A 20,729-nucleotide genomic window follows, 5' to 3' on the forward strand; every position below is an offset into this window, starting at 1 on the left:
TTATTTATTTTTCGTTTTCGAGGATTTTTATCTTTGGAACTCACTGGTCTAACGCACTTTTGTCGTGTTCCAGATTCATTAGTGACAACTTGCTGTGTTGGGATACAATTTTCTGTGGGACATTTGCAGCTGGTATATATGATTTAGTTACTTTCTTTGCATCTATAATTGCATCTGGTAATTGATTTGCTATATTTTGCAAATGAATTATTTTCTGAATTTCAAGTTCACATTGATCTGTATGGGGATCTAAATGAGACAATAACGATGCATTCCATGTAATTTCTTTTTCCAACTTGTTGGAAAATTTGTCTCATTAAAATGACAATCAAGAAATCTAGAAGTAAATACATCACCCGTTAGTGATATTTAATAATTGATAGGAAATTATATCCAATACATATTCCTAACCTCCTTTGAGGAACCATCTTAGTGTGTGTTGGTGGGGCAATTGAAATATATACTGCACAACAAAAAATTCTCAGATGAGAAATATTTGACTCGTGGCCATAGGCTAATTGTAATGGTGAGTACTTATGATAAGCTACTGGTCTAATGCATACAAGTGACGCTACATGTAAAATAGCATGTCCCCATACAGATGTAGGAAACTTAGCTCTCACAATTAATGGTCTTGCAATTAGTTGCAAACGTTTTATAAATGATTCCACTAAACCATTTTTTTTGTGTGAACATGAGCTACAAGATGTTCAACACTTATCCCAATTGATATATAATAATTATCAAAAGCTTGGGATGTAAATTCACTAGTATTATCAAGACGAATGGTCTTAATTGTATAATCAGAAAATTGTGCTCTTAACTTAATTATTTGAGCAAGTAATCTTGCAAATGCAAGATTTCAACTTGATAACAAACACACGTATGACCATCTACTAGATGAATTTATTAATACCATAAAATATCTAAATGGTCCACTTCGTGGGTTAATAGGTCCACATATATCACCGTGAATTTGTTCTAAAAGTATATGTGATTTAGTTCCCACTTTAGCTGGTTGGTCTAATTATTAATTTTTTTTTTAGAGCAAGCATCACATGATAATTCATTAGATTGAAGAATTTTTTGACTCTTCAATGAATATTCATTTGAATTCTCAATAATTCTTCTCATCATTATAGAATCTTGATGATCCAATCTATCATGCCAAATAGTAAATATATATGAATTCATAAACTTCAGGTTCATTGTTGCATATGTTTCAATTACTCATATATGAGTATAATACAATCTAGAAGATAAAACATACAACTTTTCCAATATACGTTTTTCATTTGAGACAGTAGAGATAATGTTGGGTTGTATGTCCTAAAACTCGAAGTTTGTAGAGTTATACATTTTCTATTATCAATAAAAATGTTATTCAACATTTCTTCAATAAAGTTGTTATTGAGTTTGTAAATTACACTTGTGAAGACTAAATCCAATAAACTAAGATCCATGGCTATTATATGAATACTTGACCTTTATGTGTAGACATAAAAGTGGATCAGGTTCGAGTAAATAGTCAAAATGATCTATAGTAAATGAATAAGATTGGGTGTCTTATTCTGGTAACATTATCGCATGCGGCCCACTCTGTAGTTGTTACAATTTGTTGTAAGGTGCTACAAATGAAGTGATCCTGATTCGTTCATGTATTGACATAAGGAGTGTGAGCATCCTATGCATACAGTGAAGAGAGTGGAACTGTCGAGCTATAGTGGTGTGACTTGATAGTTAATGAATACTGATTAATTTGGTCTAAAGAGTTTTAGCCAATTAATCTTAAAACGTTGAAGCTCATAATCTGGAAGTTCATAAAGTCCCTCTACTAGCTCGTAAAACATGAACACCTTGAATTAATGAATTGAATAAATTTGGAATGATATCAATTTAAATTGTACAAATTGTATTTCAATTTGAAAATGTTCAAATTGAAATTAGGGTTTGAATTTGAATAAATTCAAATTAAAAAATTAGGGTTTGCATAATTATATTTGATATAATTATTTAACGCTTAATTTATCGAAATTAAATGAAATTGGAGATTTATTAATATTTAAATGTCGATTTAAATATTAATTACATGAATGGGATTCATGTTTAAATTAGATATGTGATTAATTTAATATTTGATATTAAATTATTATTTAATTAATTAAATATGTTTAATTAATTAAAAATGAAATTAATTTTCAATTTCAACTTAATTTGAGAAATTAGTTTTTGAAAATTTTGGATTTAATTAATTGTGAGTTAATTAAATTAAGTTTTAATTAATTTTAGAATTAATTAAAGTTAATTGAAATGGAAATTCAATTTTAGTGGGATTTTCCCACATTTAGAGAAGTAGCAGGTGTTCTTCCTCCATACACACACTTTTCCCACTTAAATCATGCAACTGAAGCTGGCATATTTTTTGTTCACTGGTGCTTGCATGAAGAAAGTTCATAAAACTCTTCAATTTCAGAGTTTGTTTAGAGATTTTGATTGAAAAATTGTTTTCTACTGCAGAACATTATCTTTCCCAAAAACCCTATAACATCCTTCACCAAATTCACTTCAATTTTTGAGTTCCACCACTCAAATTTAAGGCTGAGAATAGTAGAGAAGATCTCTTTGTGGTTTACTGAAGAATTGGAGCTGAAATCACATGAAAAGTAGCTTAGAATTGGGAGAATTTATCAAAGGTATGTTTTTCTTCAAACTATCTTATTACCCTATGAACATGCTTATTTTAATGTCAAATTTAAGGAATTAAAATGCTTAATGATCCTGTTTTCTTCTGCTACATATTTCTGAATTCCAATAATTAGTATTAGAGCATCATTTAAGCATTCAATACTGTTTAATTTTGGCTTAGTGGGTCTTTTTCATAAGTTGTATGAAAATGATGAATTGATATGGTTTTTCTGAGTTTTGGTATTGTTTTCTCTTTAATTATGTTGTAATTCTTGTAACTGACTCTTGATTGATGGGCCTTAATGTGGGATTAAGTGTCTGTAATTTGATTGGAGTCATTAGAGTCGTAATTAGGATGTAATTAAAGAAAGAAGTGAAGAAGGTCGAGCAACAGGAACTGGATTTTCAGCCACTGCCCAATACTCGATGCTCGATGCCTCATACTCGATGGTATTTTGTGAAATACTCGATGCAGGATGCCATACTTGATGGTACTCAATGGCATACTTGATGGTATTTTGTGAAATACTCGATGCAAGACACCTCATACTCAATGGTATTTTGTGAAATACTCGATGCATGATACCTCATACTCGATGGTATTTCGTGAAATACTCGATGTACGTTGCCTCATACTCGATGGTATTTTGTGAAATACTCGATTCACGATGACATACTAGATGGTGCTCGATGACATACTTGATGGTATTTAGTGAAATGCTCGCTGCATGATGGCATACTTATTCCTTGCGGAAATACTCGATGCATGATGGCATACTCGATGCTTGAGGGCATACTTGATGCTCGATGGCATACTCGATACTTGATGGTACTCGATGGTTTTTGCCCGATTCAGCCCAATTTTGAGCATTTGAGGTTCGGTTCGAGAGGTTTGGGTCTGGTTTAAGGCGATTTGAGCGATCCAGAAGTGTTTTGGAGCCAGTTTTTACTGAATTTTGTAATAATTAGGCCTTTGTTTGCTTGAAAAATGCCAAAACTAAAACCATATCAGTTTGTGTTTAATTATTTATGCATGTAATGTATGCTATAATTAAATAAATCTTTTATGTGCATAAAGTATGCCATGTAGATTTAAAATCCCACCATAGGAAGCATGTTACATGCATTGAAAGTATGTTATAAAGTGTTATAATATATAGTATGCATGTATAGGGTTTCAAATGTTTTAATATAAATATTATATTAAATGTTGAATGCCTTTGATGTATGTTATAGATGCTTAGCATGTCTAAAATTTTGTAAGTTGTTATAAAAGTAGGTTAGGCATTTAAAATCCATAACAAAAATAAGCTGCTTGCTCACGTAAGTTAACCACCTTTTTAATAGTTAAAATAGGTCGATATCTTGTAAAATATGGTCACAAACTCAACCGGTATATAATTCTGTCTAAGGTTGGGGGTTCTTAAGTTGATGGTCTATGGAACACCTCCTACCTGAGGATTATGGTCGAATAATTGAGCGTTGTTAACCAGTTTTATGAGCAATATGTGAGCGGTGGGAGATTTTAAAACTGGTTTATCACCTAGACATCGTAGGTTAAATCCAAATATAAATGTTATACTTGGATAAACACCTAGACTTAGGTTGTGTAATTAGCTAGAATAAACCTGAGTAAAAATATACCCAAACAAATGTTAGGACACTTCAGTGGGAGTTTAATAACATATATGATATGCTATTAGAACACTTCAGTGAGAATTTATTAGAATGCTTCAATGAGAGATTAATAACGTATACGATATGTTATTTTTAGCTATCGTGTCCCTAAGAGTTCACACGAGATTCATACTTCTCTTAATGTCGATTATGAACCTCGACTGCTCCATTCCGAAAGTGTTTGCCTGAATCAAGATCTAGGTGAATAGGGGAAGTTGTTCATTGTAAAATCGAAAAAAGATGTTTTGATTTTAAATTTCACGTTCTAAGATGTGCACATTCTTAGCCCTTTCCTTTAAATTTTTATGAAGCTTCCATCTTGACATACCACAAATGGGGCATACATTTGCATTAGAGAGTTCTTTTCTAAACAGGCAGCAATTGTTGTTACATGCATGAATCTTCTTGTACTCCATTCCAAGAGTACTCAACATCTTTTTTACTTCATAAGTTGAAGTTGGAATTTCATTAGGACTAGATAGGTAATATGTCATGAATTAATTCCAACAACTCAGTGAAACTCTTATCGCTTCATCTAAATTTAGCTTTCAACTTATATAACTTTACCAATGTAGATATTTTGGTAAAAGTTTTACAATTTGGGTACAATAGTTTCTTCGCATCATCTAATAATGCTTCAAAATTGTCGGATTTTTCATTAAAATAGTTGTGTGCAGCCTCAAACATTCCAATTGTGTCATCAACATTAACATCATCCTCATCAATTTTGTCTCTTTCACTAGTAGACATATTTTCATTGTTTCTCTTAATCAATAATGATTCACCATGAAAAATCCATGTCTAATAACTTTGATCTATACCATTAAAAAATAAGTGATCTCCTATTGTGTTCACATTTAGAGTCTTTGCATTCACACACTTCAAACATGGACAACTCATGACATTTGGTATATTTGAATGTTGAAGACCATTTTTATAAACATCTCAACCCTTAAACCATACTCAGGTAACATTCTATTCATTTTCATACATGACTTATCCATGATTGTAAAATATGCAACTTAATCTACAAAAAGGACAAACAATAACAAGGAAAAATTACATAACCGTAAGCTTGTAAATTTAACCATAATCAATAATAAGACCTAAAACATTAACAAATTGGTTCTAATATACACTTGAACCACACCAAGCAAGACTATTAACCAAGCACATATTCTTGAACTAATTTCATTCCAACATTAACTAATTTCAAGAAGCTTAATCATTGAAATAAAAATAAAATGAATGAAATAACACTTGAACCACATCAATCAAGCTTAATCAACCAATTAAGACCAAATTAGTTTATATATAATTGAAAGAAAAGAATTTTGATATACGCTTGAACCACACCAAGCAAGACTACCAACCAAGTATATATTCTTCAACTAATTCAATTCCAATATTTCAAAATTTCAAGAAGCTTAATCATTAGAATAAAAATAAAATGAATAAAATAACTTTAAATTACTAAATTGAAAATACATATGAAAAGAAAATTTTACCTTTCCAAGCAAACAACTCAAACAACCCACAAGCTTGAAGAGATCTAAACTAGAGCTCAAAGATTGGAACATCGGTGAGAGTCGAACCTTGTGAACAAAGTTGAGACGACAAATCTAGCGAAAGTACAACATTAACGATTGGATCAGATGACCCACGAGTAGATCAGGCAAATAGATGACCGGATCGGAAAAGACCACAACTAAATCTATAGATCCAATGCCGGCGACCCACCTCCACGACCAAAACAAGTTGGAAAGATGCCGAGCTAACCCACCGAAATTTACAGAACCATGGAGAAGAGAGAACTCCACCACTAACGGAATCTACAAACGGCGAACTCCACCACTAACTTCCACCGAAAGAACTCAACTAATTCTCCAGATCCAAAGAGAAGAGAGAGATCCAAACAACCGGACGATGACCCAAATCTACAGATCCACTGGACGATGACCCAAATCTAAAGATCCACCGGACGATGACCTAAATCTATAGATAAAATCACCGGATACCCAAACAATGTTGTCAAAGAACACCCACGACGATGACCAACCACCGGAAGAACGCCCACGATGATGGCCAACCAACAAAAGAACACCCATGACGACAGACACTCAAACAACGCTGGTGACGACAACGATCGGAACAACGCCAACGTTGGTGATTTGCACGACCAAGGAGAAGAGAGGGTTTGGTAAGAGAGAAGCAAAAGGAGAGAGAAGGTTTGGTAGTGAAATGAAAGAGATATTTTTTAATAACGTAAAAAAAATAAATGTAAACCTTTAATGTCGGTTTTAAACCGACATTGTAGCCTATCTTCAATGACGGTTTAAAATTGACATTAAAGATCCTTTTTTTTAAACTGACATTATACATCCAGTTTCACTTTTTCCATCTGACATTAAATCCTAAAATTCTTGTAGTGTTTGATAAGACATGAAGGGTCCTTTTGATAACGTTCGTGTTTCCTATTTTCTATTTATGTTTCTCATGTTTCAACAAACAATTTTGTTTGATAACCATTTTAATCTTTTTTAGATTTAAAAAAATATTTCTGAAAAATAAGTCAATTGTGAGAAAATAAAAATTTGAGAACAATTTTCTATTACGTTTTTAGTTTTTATTATTATAAATATAATAAGCATCAAAGTTAGCATCAAGGAAAAAATCATTATTGATGTAAATATCGATAACGTGGATTTACGAATATATCGACGGATTGAAAAAAATTACGAATATCATCGAAATTTACAAAAAATATTGTGAAATTGTCCGTTAAATTTTAGAAAAAAAATTATTTAAACAATAATATATGACTTTAAGTATATAAATCAATAATTAAAAGGAAATATGATTAGTAATGCAATAATAGATAATAGTGAAAACAAAAAATGATTATGAACTGAAATTTAGTACAAAAGTTTACAATCATTGAATTAGTAGTCTAGTTTACAATAAATTAAGATTCATTTAGTTTAAGAGTAAAATCAGTCTAATTTACGATCAATATTTTCCTTAAAAGGGTGTATTTTCAACATATTATTGGAAATTTTATTATTTTCCCTTTCAGTTTTTGTTCTTTTCAACATATTATTGGAAATTTTATTATTTTCCCTTTCAGTTTTTGTTCCTTTTCTTCTCTAACTAATATTCTCTCTCTAATATATTGGTCTCTATACTTTATTTCACGACTCTCAAATTACTGTCTTTAACTTTTATCTCGAAAATATTTATATCTATGTCTATATTTTGATTTCTATTTCTCTGTCTTCACACATTTTTCACTCTCTAAAGTATCTATATATCTCCATTATTTTTTTTAAAAAAAAAATTGAAAATAAATAACAGTTATCAAACAATTAATTTTTTAAAAAAAGAAAAAAATAATCACAAAAGGTAAATGGTTTTTGTTTTTTAAAAACCAAAAAACAAAAATTGAAATTGGTTGTCCTATGGGGTCTTAACAATTTGGTTTTTATATGCATCTATGTACTTTTGTTTTTCTTCCATCAAATTCTTTGCTAGTCATACCTTTTGAGTTCATCTATTCTTATGTATCATGTTACGGCAAATTATTTAATGGTTAGTTCAAATCACAATAACATTTATATATAAGATATTGTTATGACTGAAACTATTGCTCTTGAACTTTCAAGCTTATATATAATAGATTCTTAAACTTTATTTTTGCATCTAATTATTATAAAAGCAAAAATTTTAAAATTAATTCCTTTCAGTTTCCAAAAGTTAGTGTGTTCTTCAAAAAGTATGTAATAATGCAAGAAATTATAGATGAAGTGACCAAAATAATCACTTTTTAAAATTATAAGAACCAAACAAAATAAACATTTAGTATAAGAACCAAAATAAACTAAAACCAAAAGTACATGGACTAAAATAGTAATTAAGCTTATTCTATCTTGAGCATATATTTGGCCTGTACCTCTTTTCACTCTAAATATTTTTCTCTCTCTCTATAAATTTTTTTGTCTCAATATAATTTTTTATTCTTCTTTCTCTCTCTATATTTTTATCTCTACATAATTATAGGTCAGTTTTTTCCTTTTTTAATGTAATAAATTAAATGCTATTAGAAAAGAAAATAAAATGATTAGTCAAGAAAAAGAAGAAAATCTTTGAGTAACAATTAAAGAAGAAGGTACAATAATTAGTCAAGAAAAAGAAGAAAACCATGATTTTTCTTTGTCATCCATCATAAAACAATTATTCTTCTTAAAGTTCGTTATAAATGGATGTATTTGAGACTTTAGGAACTTAAATCAATAAGTGATTACAACTCCACAGTATTTGAAATCAGTTCAAAATTTTTGTTATGCAGAGAGAAAATTACCGATGCAAATATGTTAGAGAAGACATTTTCTACTTTTTATGTCTCGAATATGGTCTTGTAGCAGTAATATCAAGAGAAAGGTTTTAGAAAAGATTCTAAACTCATCTCATGTTTTCTTATGGCTAAACAAAAAATAATGAGTCATTAATGAAAAACCATGAATTTCGACCAACTGGAGTAACACCATTCCCTAAAGTGAATATTGTGAATTTAACAATAATCATGATTGAGGTCGTTGTCAAGATCGTGATTGTGGCAGAGGAAGAAATAATTCTTATTTTCGTGGTGGTCGTTCTAATAATCTAAATTTCAAAAGAAACATACGAAATGATAATTATAAAGGAAAATCTCCACAACATAGGAATCTCTCAGTTCCCCCTTCTTTCTCGTTCTTCATCCTCTGCAACTTGCTTCTCACAATTTCCTCTCTTCCCTTGAATTTCCTTGAAACACTCAATTCCAATCTCTACATCTCTCCAATAAATTTTGAACTTTCATGAATTGGAGAAGGGAGGCTTAAGAGCACAAATAGAGGATAGAGAAAAATATTGACACCGGAGATGATGAAATAAAAGAAGAAGGAGAGAAAGAAACCCATTAAAGAAAAGGAAAGAAGAAATAGAGGAAAGAGGAAAGAGAAATTAGGAGTAAAAATTTCTCCCACTTACTATAAACACTATCTCCATTCACCTTAATATTGACCAATGCAAATACCTTCCTAAGGGAAGTTACGATTTGCTTGTCTACCAACAATAATTTGTTGAATGTAAGGCATTTGATCATTCTCTATTGGCTCTCAAATTCCTGAAATAAAGTATGAACATAAGGAAAAACATTGACTTAACATTAATTATCATCCTACTGCTAACATACATATTTAAAGATCCTTCATCAACGAAGTGAACATAGGACATTCTCCATATTTCTTAAAAATGTACAAAATCTGAGAGTTCCTATTTCAAGTCAAAAACTAAGAACTCTTCAATACTTTTAAGCACTTAGAAAGTGAATCCAAACATATTCTTTATCAATACTTCAGTATTAGTGACTAAAGAAATGTGTTTACAATATAATGTATGCAATAAGATGTATAGAAGTGAAGAAGGACATTGGTGGAAAGTATGTTGAAGGATCTCAAATTGAAGAGAACCTTGAGCAGAAGCGGGATCGTCCCAATTCCCATTTCTCATAGATAGTAATTTTTACAGAAAAGAAAGAACATATTATGCATTTACATAAATTACAGCATGCTATTTATGATGATTACCTTGAAGACAGATCTTCAAGACTCTCTTGAACTTGAAGCCGACACTACTATGATGATTACCTTGATATTTTCAGGTACAGAACCCAGGAGTGGTGGTCTCTAACTATTTTGGAATGAGGAAACTTAGTTTTGAGTAGAGAGGAGGAAGAGTTAAGATTGTTCACTAACAACCCAAAAACTCACAGAACCCTTTCTGTCTCACACTCAATGTACTGGAAAAAAGAGAGCCTCTCCTCCCTTTCAATGTAACGATCAGATCCCTACATATTATGGTCCGACCGCTACGACATGCATACTTAGACATTTCTATCATGAGATGAGTTTTGGCAAAAATCTCAAAAGAACATATCTAAGATTTTATTAATTTAGGTAGAAAACTATATAAAAAGTTTATTTTACAAAACACCAGGATCAATAAAACACTAGCGTAGTGATACAAACATGCATATGCCTATAATAGTGAGTTTGATGGTTGGCCATTTGAGCATAGGTAAGGACACAGCATAGGTGGCAGAACTGGACGTCGCTCAAATGGCCAACCATCAAACTCACTATTATAGGCATATGCATTTTTGTATCACTACGCTAGTGTTTTATGGATCCCTCTATTGCGATTTCGCGAGGCAATCCACATCGATGTAATGAAAGTGAGGGACCTACAACAATCACAGAACGTCCTGAATAATCGACCCGTTTGCCAAGCAGAGTCTCCCGAAATCTTCCCTCTTTGCCTTCAATTACACATATGCATTTTTGTATCACTACGCTAGTGTTTTATGGATCCTAGTGTTTTGTAAAATAAACTTTTTATATAGTTTTCTACCTAAGGAAATAAAATCTTAGATATGTTCTTTTGAGATTTTTGCCAAAACTCATCTCATGATAGAAATGTCTAAGTATGCATGTCGTAGCGGTCGGACCATAATATGTAGGGATCCGGTCGTTACATTCAAAGATGCCAAAATATTATAAAAAATAACCACCCACTTCCGTGGGTGGAGAGAAAAGAGGGGGAGGCCTTCATCATTAAAAATAACATTTAATATATATATATATGTGTGTGTATGTGTAAATATGATAACTAACTTATCATTTAATATATATATTAAATTATATATTATATCAAATATAACATATAATTTATAATTTTAATATTGTATCATATACAATACAACATATAGTTTCTTTTATCTCGCATATGACATTTAATACAAATCACATTTATATTAAATTTAACAATTATGAGTCTAATTCATATAATTAATATTTGAATCTTATTCAAACATTTATTTCCTCTCACAAATGTTGTAATGTATCAAATACATTATCATAATTAGATCACATATAATTAAAATAACTTAATTATATCATATATAATTAAATCCTCAATTAATTTGAACAATCCAAGTTAATCCAAAATTGATTCTCATTTAATCCTATTGAACTACCAAGCGGACCTCATGGACTTGTAGCTTGAAGCTATAACAGTACATGAATAATTAATCAAACTCTTTAATTAAATTATCCATCATTCGTTAAACGTCAGACACTCCACTAAAGATCGAGAGCTGCACTTTTCGCACTACAGATATATTTTCGTGTCCATTAGATATAACAAATCTACAGTGCGATGACCCTTCATAAATTGCTTGTAAGTACATCTAGGCCAAAATTACCGTTTTTCCCCTGTAGTTACATCTAACTTCTTAAGTACCACTGATCCCTCTAATGAACAATAAATCATAGCTCAACTATGACTAAACCCTATCGAACTAGAAGAGGGTGTGGCGCCACATTATTTAAGCCCAAGAATTAACCTTTAAGGAAGAAATTTATCTACTTACCCTGACCTTGGGGAAGGAGTGAATTTCTTCTTGTGTAGTTGTGTTCCCAACTCCCCAATCAGACAAATCCCCAAAATGGTAGGCTTATTGAGTCGGCGATCTGGCCACTCTCACCCATACAAATCAAAGGATCGCCCTCATAGGCAAGAGTTCACAACTCACTCAGGATTCAGGTCATGTTGCCTATGGTCATCCTGGTGAAATGTAAGTCTCTATTATATATGGCATTATATAATGAGACTAAACATTTTGTGGTCCGGTCTTATATAAACTCCTATGTATAGAATATCCCGCTCACATGTTTATACATGATTGATCAGGAGCAGATCATTTGTAGCACTTTACAACAATTGTAATACCTACAAAGCGAGCCATACTCGTAGTGTTACCAGGATAAGGTACCCAACCTTATCCATCTACTACTGACCATTGAGGTTATCACTTAAACATAATTCACCCGTATGTCTCACATATATGGTTAAGCTACAAGATAACGTTGGATATTAGTTTATTGGTTTGTGGTTATGCAACTAAAATATGGAATAAAATATCATATATTTTATTAAATAAACAATGAGTTTGTTCAAAACATTTACACTATAGGACCCTATGAGATTTAGGGCATCAATCCCAACATATGTAACAAAGTAAAAAAATTAGAAGTAGAGGAAGTGTTTGGTCCAAACTCTATAACTTGATTACTTAGAAGAAAGTGTGTGACTTAAACTTCTATATAATTTTATTCATCATTAGTTCAGTTACTAAATAAAAACATCTTACAATTTTGCTCTTATTTAAAGAAAATCTACCATCCACCACAAAAAGGCTTGACAAAAAAAAAAATTGAGAATAAACTGATGACGTAGATAAGAAAAATAAGTAAATACATTTTTTTGTCTCTAGGATTTGAACTTAGTTTCTATTTCATCCCTAAATTTTCAAAACTGACACTTCCAATCCTCAAATTTTACATTGTTATTAAAACAAGTGGATACCTGAAATATCAGCATCGCGATCAACAGGCCCTTCCTCAACTCCACCTCAAGTCAATTGATGAGAGGTACATATCTACCTACTAGATCTCAGACATTGTACATTGCTATTAAAACAAGCGGATACCTAAAATATCAGCAGCAGAAGACAATTGACATGAATCTCATCGTCATTCAGAGAATTCAAGGTTTGTATATCTAATTACCAAGAGTACCTACCATGAACCCAATTGGTGTTCTCCAGTATTCTCATACAAGAAGGCAGAAAGATTGACAATGTGAGAACTGAAGGAACCAGTGAAGGTTCGAAGCAGAACCTAAGGTTAGGATACATCAATCTCAATAGGATTGAAAGATTGATCAAGAATGAACTTTTAAGCAAGTTAAAAGAAAATTCTTTACTTGTGTGTTAGTCATGTCTTAAAGACAAAATGACTAAAATATCTTTTAATGGAAAAATGAGTATATGTGGCCTATCCCGTAGACCCATACTCTACAGGTGACCCTCAAATGCCTTAGTCGTGAAGGCCTTTGTAAATGAATCAGCAACATCATGCTCTGAAGCTATCTATATGACGATCATATCCCCTTGATGCAACATCTATTAGTGAGATGATACTTCCACTCTATATGCTTCTCGCTTTCGTGATTCCAAGGCTCTTGGGAATTAGCCACAACATCGCTATTATCACAATAAAGGGTGATGAGCTTTGACATGTCTGGAACCACTTCCAGATTAGTCATAAATTTCCTAAGACACACAGCTTCTTTAGCAGCTTCACAAGCTGCAACGTACTCAACCTCCATGGTAGAGTTAGCAATGCACCCCTACTTGGTGCTCCTCTAGACTACTGCTCCTCCGTTAAGATTGAACACTGATCCTGATGTAGATTTCCTAGAATTCTTATCAGTTTGGAAATCAGAGTTCATGTATCCTGTAAGGATCGAATCCTTAGAACCATACATGAGCATGTAGTCCCTCGTTTTTCATAGATACATGAGGATGTTCTTAGCGACGGTCCAATGATCATATCCTGGAGTAGACTGATATCTACCGACTATCCCCACCGTATAGCAGATATTAGGTCTAGTACATAACATCGCATACATCAGGCTGCCAACAACCGATGCATAGGGGATCCGTCTCATTTTCTCAACCTCTTAAGGTGTCTTAAGACATTGTTCCTTAGACAATATAACTCCATGCATGAAAGGGAGTAAACCACTCTTGGAATTCTGCATAAAAAATTTGACAAGAATCTTGTCAGTATACGATGTCTGAGATAGGGCTTGCGTTTTGTTCTTTCGATCTTTAGAGATTTGAATGCCCAGACCAAATTGTGCCTCTCCTAAATCTTTTATTTGAAATTGGGTCGCTAGCCAAATCTTAATTTTAGTAAGTATACATAAATCATTCCCAATGAGTAGGATATCATCTACATATAACACTAAAGAAGCTACTGAACTATTGATGATTCTCTTGTAAACACAAGGCTCATCAACATTTTAATCAAATCCATAAGACTTGATTGTAGTATCAAATCTTATGTTCCAAGATCGATAAGCTTGCTTCAATCCATAAAAGGATCGATTAAGCTTGCAAACCTTTTGCTCTTGACCTTGGGTTGTGAATCCCTCAAGCTGCTCCATATAAGTGGTCTCCTCAAGTTTTCCATTCAAAAAGGCAGTCTTGATGTCCATTTTCCATATCTCATAATCATAATATGAGGCAATGAACAGGAGGATCCGGATAGACTTCGACATGGCAACATGTGAGAAAGTCTCCTCATAGTCGACTCCTTCGACTTGGGTATAACCATTTGCCACAAGCCTAGCCTTGAAGATTTGCACTTTCCCATTAACATCCTGTTTTCTCTTGTAGATCTATTTGCAACCTATAGGTTTTACCCTATCAAGTTGATCTACAAGATCCTAAATAGAATTGAAGTACATAGACTCCATTTCGAGATCCATAGCTTTGATCCACTCATCTTTGTCAACATCCTCCAGTGCCTTTTTGTAAGACAATGGATTCTCAACATCTTTGCCAACTACCATAGCTAGGATTTTTGTTAAACCCTTGAAACGGACAAGTGGGTTCACAACCCTCTTACTATATCGTGTTTCCCTCAACACTTGAGGTGGATAAGACCTACTAGATAAACCAACTTCAACAAATTTTGTTGAGGTATTGGGTTCTTCAACAATTCTTATTGAAGGTTCAGTAGTTTTTTAAGAAAGTTCATTCAATACAATCTTACTACGGGACTTATGCTCCCTAATGTGGTTCTCCTCTAGAAATGTAGCATTTATCGACATAAACACTTTATTTTCTTTAGGATCATAAAATTAACCACCTCTCATTCGTTTAGAGTAGCCTACAAATAGACATAATTTTGAACAAGGTTCCAGTTTCTTAGGATTTGTCTCAAACACATGTGTTGGGCAACCCCAGATTCTGAAATGGTGTAAACTACCTTTATGACCATTTCATAATTTCAAATGTGTTCTGGTGACACTCTTGGATGGAACACAGTTCAAAATATATGTTGTAGTTGTTGGGGTTGATTCCCTAAATCTCGTAGAGTCCTGTAGTTTGTAAATACTTGTATGAACAAACACTTGTGATTTAATAATATGGGATATTTTCTTCACTATTGTCTATAAAATATGAGATATTTTATTTGCATTTACCACAAACCAATAAACTAAGATCCTTGGTTAGCGTTGTGACTTAAGCATGTACGTGGAAACATACAAGTGGATCATACCTTAAGAGATAACCTAAATGGTCTGTAGTATATGGATAAATAAGGGAAACCTTATCCTGGTGACACTACGGATACGACCCGGTTTGTAGATGTTACAAGTGTTGTAAAGTGCTAAGGATCATGTAAGCACTCAAATTCACTAATTTTGGCAAAATATAAAGCATGCTTTTGTAGAAACAAATGAGTTTCAAGACATACCTCTTGTAGAACTTCTTCAAAGCTCCTTCACCAGTTGCTATCTTCTCCAAATCTTTTTGTAGACCACCCTAAGATCTTCCCTACTATTCTCTTGGTGCTCTAGATTGGGTTGTGGGATTCAAAACAAGCTTGAATCAAGGATAGAAGGAGAAATGCTCATTGCAGAAAATCAACTGAAGAACTCTTTCTTCAAACCAAAATTTCTCTCAAAATCTTTATAGATTGCACTCCAATCTTTTCATTATATTGCAGATCAACATGCAAAGAAAAGAGTTGCATGAGTTGCACCTCATGCTTGGAGAAGACAAAGCCAAAGCAAATGCTTTATGTATGAGCAACTACAAAGATGGATAATGGAAAAACTCTTTTTTCCATTTAGTGTTTTGTTTGTTTTTCTCTTTTCAATTTTATCATAAAATCAAAATTTTGGTTCTGTATTTTGATTTTAAAAAAGAAAAATGAATTAATTTCATACTTTAATTATTAAATAAAACTTAATCAATTTAATAACAAATATTAAATTAATTTTAACACAAATCCGTCTTTATATTTTTTAATCATATTTAAATATATATAAATTCTCCTATTCCGTTTAATACTCAAATTAAACATGTAATTATATCTCATATAATTACTAAATCCTTTGATTCTAATTTGAACGATTCAAATTAACTTATCACGCTAGTTTAGAGCTAGTCCGTTACGAGCTAGTAGGGGGACCTCGCGGACCTACAAATCATGGGCTCTAATGATCCGAGATTAATTGGCTAAACACATTAGACTAAATTAATCTCCGTTAACTAATGGGTCACTCCACTAAAGCCCATAGTTGCACTCCCCTCACTATAGATATATTATGTCCACATGATTTAACCATAATCAGCAAGCCGACCCTTCACAAGTTGTTCGTAATAACGGCTGGGTCAAATATTTGTTTTACCCCTGACATTACGTCTTATTCCTCAAGTCCCTACTGATTCTCTAATGAACAATTGGTTTGTGATCCAATCACTAAACCAAACTCTCTCAGCCCAGTGAGAAGGTGGGGCCCCTTGTTCAAGACCTGAATTCAGTACTTGAGAGAACAACCTTTCTTCTATCCCTAAATCAGGTAGGCGTGAACTTTGTCTTGCACCTTATGTCCCCAGTTATCTTTCCGATTTTACCCCTGAAATAGGAGTCTTATTGAGCCGACGCTATTGAGCCAACCCTCAACTATCCAAATCTAAGGGCAATCCCAAATAAATAGGAGTTCATAGTTAGCTTAGGATTAAGATTGAGTTATCTAGGTCATGTAGGTGAAATAGTCAGTCTTAAATAGTAAACAGCGTTATAAAGTAAGAGTGACTTATTTCTTGGTCCTGATCTTATGCAAACTCATTGCATAGGATGCCCCCACTCCTCATGTCATAACATGTACGAATTAGAATCACATCGTATGTAGCACTTTACAACTCTTTGTAACAACTATATAGTAGGCCGCATCCAATGGTGTTACCAGAATAAGGCACCCAACCTCATTCATGTACCATAGATAATTTTGACTATTTACTCGAATCCGATCCACTCTTATGTCTCCACATAAAGTTCAAGTACTCATACAATAGTCATGGGCCTTAGTTTATTGGATTTAAACTTTTATACAATTTATGAGATCAATAACAAGTATATTGATAATAAAAAATATTTATTATTTTACAAACTGCGAGTTTTTAGGACATAAAACCCAACAGTCTAATCTTAATCATTCATGTGGAGACATGCGGGCAGCGATGTTCTATACAAAGGAGTTTGTATAAGACCAGACTGGAGTTTGTATAAGACTAGACTACGAAATGTTTAGTCTCGTTATATAACACCGTTCATGACAGAGACTTTCATTTCACTACGATGACCATAGGTAACATGACCTTAATCTTAATGGAGTTGGGAACTTTTGCCTATGAGGGCAGTCCTTTGATTTGCATGGGTACGAGTGGCCAAATTGCCGACTGAAACCTACCATTTTGGGGATTCGTCTGATTGGAGAGCTGGGAACTCCGCTACACAAGATGGAATTCACTCCCTCCCCGAAGTAGGGGTAAGTAGATAGCTTGCTCCCTTAAGGGCTGATTCCGGGGTTTGAACGATATGGCGCCACACACTTTCTCATGGCCCAAGAGGTGTTCACTCATAGTAGGACTATGATGTATTTTTCATTAGAGGAATCAGTGCTACTTAAGAAGTTAGACGTAACTACAGGGATAAAATGGTAAATTGGCCTATTTGTACTTACGAGCGATCTGTGAAGGGTTATCGTACTGTTGACTGGTTATATCCAATGGACACATAAATATATCTGTAGTGAGAAGAGTGCAGATGTCGATCTTTAGTGGAGTGCCCGATAGCTAACTGATGGTGGATTTCGTGATTAAAGAGTTTAGTCAGCTATTCACGTACCGTTGGAGCTTCAAGCTACAGGTTCATAAGGTCCCCTTGGTAGTTCAATGGATTCAAGTTGAGAATCGGTTTTTGGGTTAATTTGAAGTGTTCATATTAGCAAGAGAGAGTTTGGTTATATATGATATAATTAAACTGGTTCAATTATATGTGATATAATTGATATGATGTATGAGATATATTAATTGGAGGATTTTGATATAAATATGATTTATATTAAATAAAGGAGAAAAGAACTATGTTTTAAATATTACATATGATGTGATATTAAAACTATAGGTTACAAATATAATATGATAAGTTAGTTATTGTGTTTATTTATAATTAAACAATTATGAGATAATTGTGGTTGGCTATTTTCTCCATTAATCGTAAAAGTGGGAGGTTATTTTCAGTTTTAAATAACTGAAGGATAAAATGAAAAGTGTTTTCGTTTTTAAAAGAGATCGCTTCATTTGTCGTATAACTAATCGTTTAGCTCACGAGAGACTATAGATAGCCTTCAAGCGAGAGACTAAACAATCGTGTAGAGCGACATTTAGTAAACGATCGTGTAAAGCGATTTACTAAATGATCGCGCGCTAAGCGAGATTTACTAAACGATCGTGTAGATGATCCAACGTGTTTTACTAAACAATCGTGTACCTAGCGAGATTTACTAAACGATCAAGCATACATAGTCTATGCGATAGACAGTACATTCTCCTACTTGCTTGATTGTATAGTGCGATCGTTTCCTTCCTCCATCCCTCTACCAAATCCAACAGAACCCACTCCTCCTGGATTCTCACTCCAAGAATACCAAGGTTACCGAGTGGTTGTGTCAAAGGATTCTTGTTCGATGAACAATTTGTTTGTGATCTAAGCGACAGTGAGAGATTGGCTAGACGATTGTAGTGACAGTGAGAGGTTGCTGTTCCAGTAATCACGAGAGCGAGAGAAATCCAAAAGAAGAGTTCTTGAAAAGTATGTCTCTCATTCCCTTTTGTATTTGATTTACTAAAGCATGCTGTAATTTTGTTAAAGATGCATAACTGTTCTGTATGTTTGTGAATGCCTTTAATTCTTTCACAATGGAATTGGATAGATCTTGCTTTCGCTCACTGGTTCTCTTTAATAAGAGTTTCTTCAATTGGTATTAGATCCAGGTTATGATATTCCAAATCCATTGTTGTATAAAATTGCATTTACTCTCTTGGTGGGTGTTTAAGCACGTTTACATTCTTTTTAAGTGTTAAATGTGTTTGTGGATGTGGATTAATGGAGTTTATGGGATGATTGCCTCTAGTTATTACTTTCTTTTACATATTCAAAGTTAATTGTAAGGCCCCCTATGTTTTTGGGCATATTAACTTGCCATCGAGTCTGTAATCCAAAGTGTTTGAGTTTGTTTGAGTCGCTCGTGATGAAGCTTCAAGGCATGGAGATGCAAATTACTTCGAGGAAGAAGAAGACAACATTGGTTAGATCGTGTAAACGACTGGGGTAAACGATCGTTGAGTATGGGATACTCAGATGCAAGGTAATCGTGCGCACACTAAGCGATCGTGTAGGTCAGCATGCTTCATCGCATAGTCACTAACTATATGATCGCTCAGTAAATGTTACTTAGTGCTTATTTTTCGATCGTCTAAACAATCATGCTTCATAGCATCATAGTCGTCTACACGATCGTTTAGACTTGCGTTTAAATTTAGTGCGCTAAACAATTGAGTGGTCTTCATGCTTCATCGCATAGTCAAAGGTACTCGATCGTTGCTACATGATCGTGGCTACTCAACCATTTTTACTAAATGATCAGAAAGAAGGCTAAGCCCGGACGGTTCAAGATCCGGTTCGCTTGTGAACCGGTTTACTCAGTGGTTTAATGTAATAGATAGTTTTAATATTCGGTTTTTTGAGACTAATCATCTCGATCCATTAATTTTGGTGAATGTACATAACATGTTTGTTTAATTATATGTCATATAGTATGCCATATAGTTTAAATCCCACCATAGGTTATGCATTGGTCATACATCATTTCTATATTGTAAGAGTTATGATATAGTAGTTTGCATGATTAAATTACAAAAGAGTGTGCTCATGCATCATATAATATAAGAGTTATATTTATGCATGCATTAAGCATATTCATGCATCATCTTTATATTATAAGTATTATAGTATAAGGATGTATGGAAGCATGTATGCTTAGTTCATTACCAAGTATATAAGAGTTATATATAGTAATGAATGGACATTGCATGAAGCATGACACAGGTTAAATTTATAAGAGTTATAAAAACCTAGTTTTGCTTAGCAATGTGAATGGTTTTGATTGCTTCTTTTATAAGAGTTATAATAGAAATTAGAACTAAAATCAATAAGAAAGACATGCATGAAAACTTAGGCTTGAATCAGGTTTTAAAAGTGTTTTAAAATTTGATGGAGATAGACCTAAGATCATGGTTCTAATGAGATTAGAAACCTAAGGTTTAGTCTTTTAATCAGTTTAAT

This window comes from Benincasa hispida, chromosome 9 (assembly GCF_027475165.1).
Source record: "Benincasa hispida cultivar pf3 chromosome 9, pf3_genome.v1.1, whole genome shotgun sequence".
Taxonomy (NCBI): Eukaryota; Viridiplantae; Streptophyta; class Magnoliopsida; order Cucurbitales; family Cucurbitaceae; genus Benincasa; species Benincasa hispida.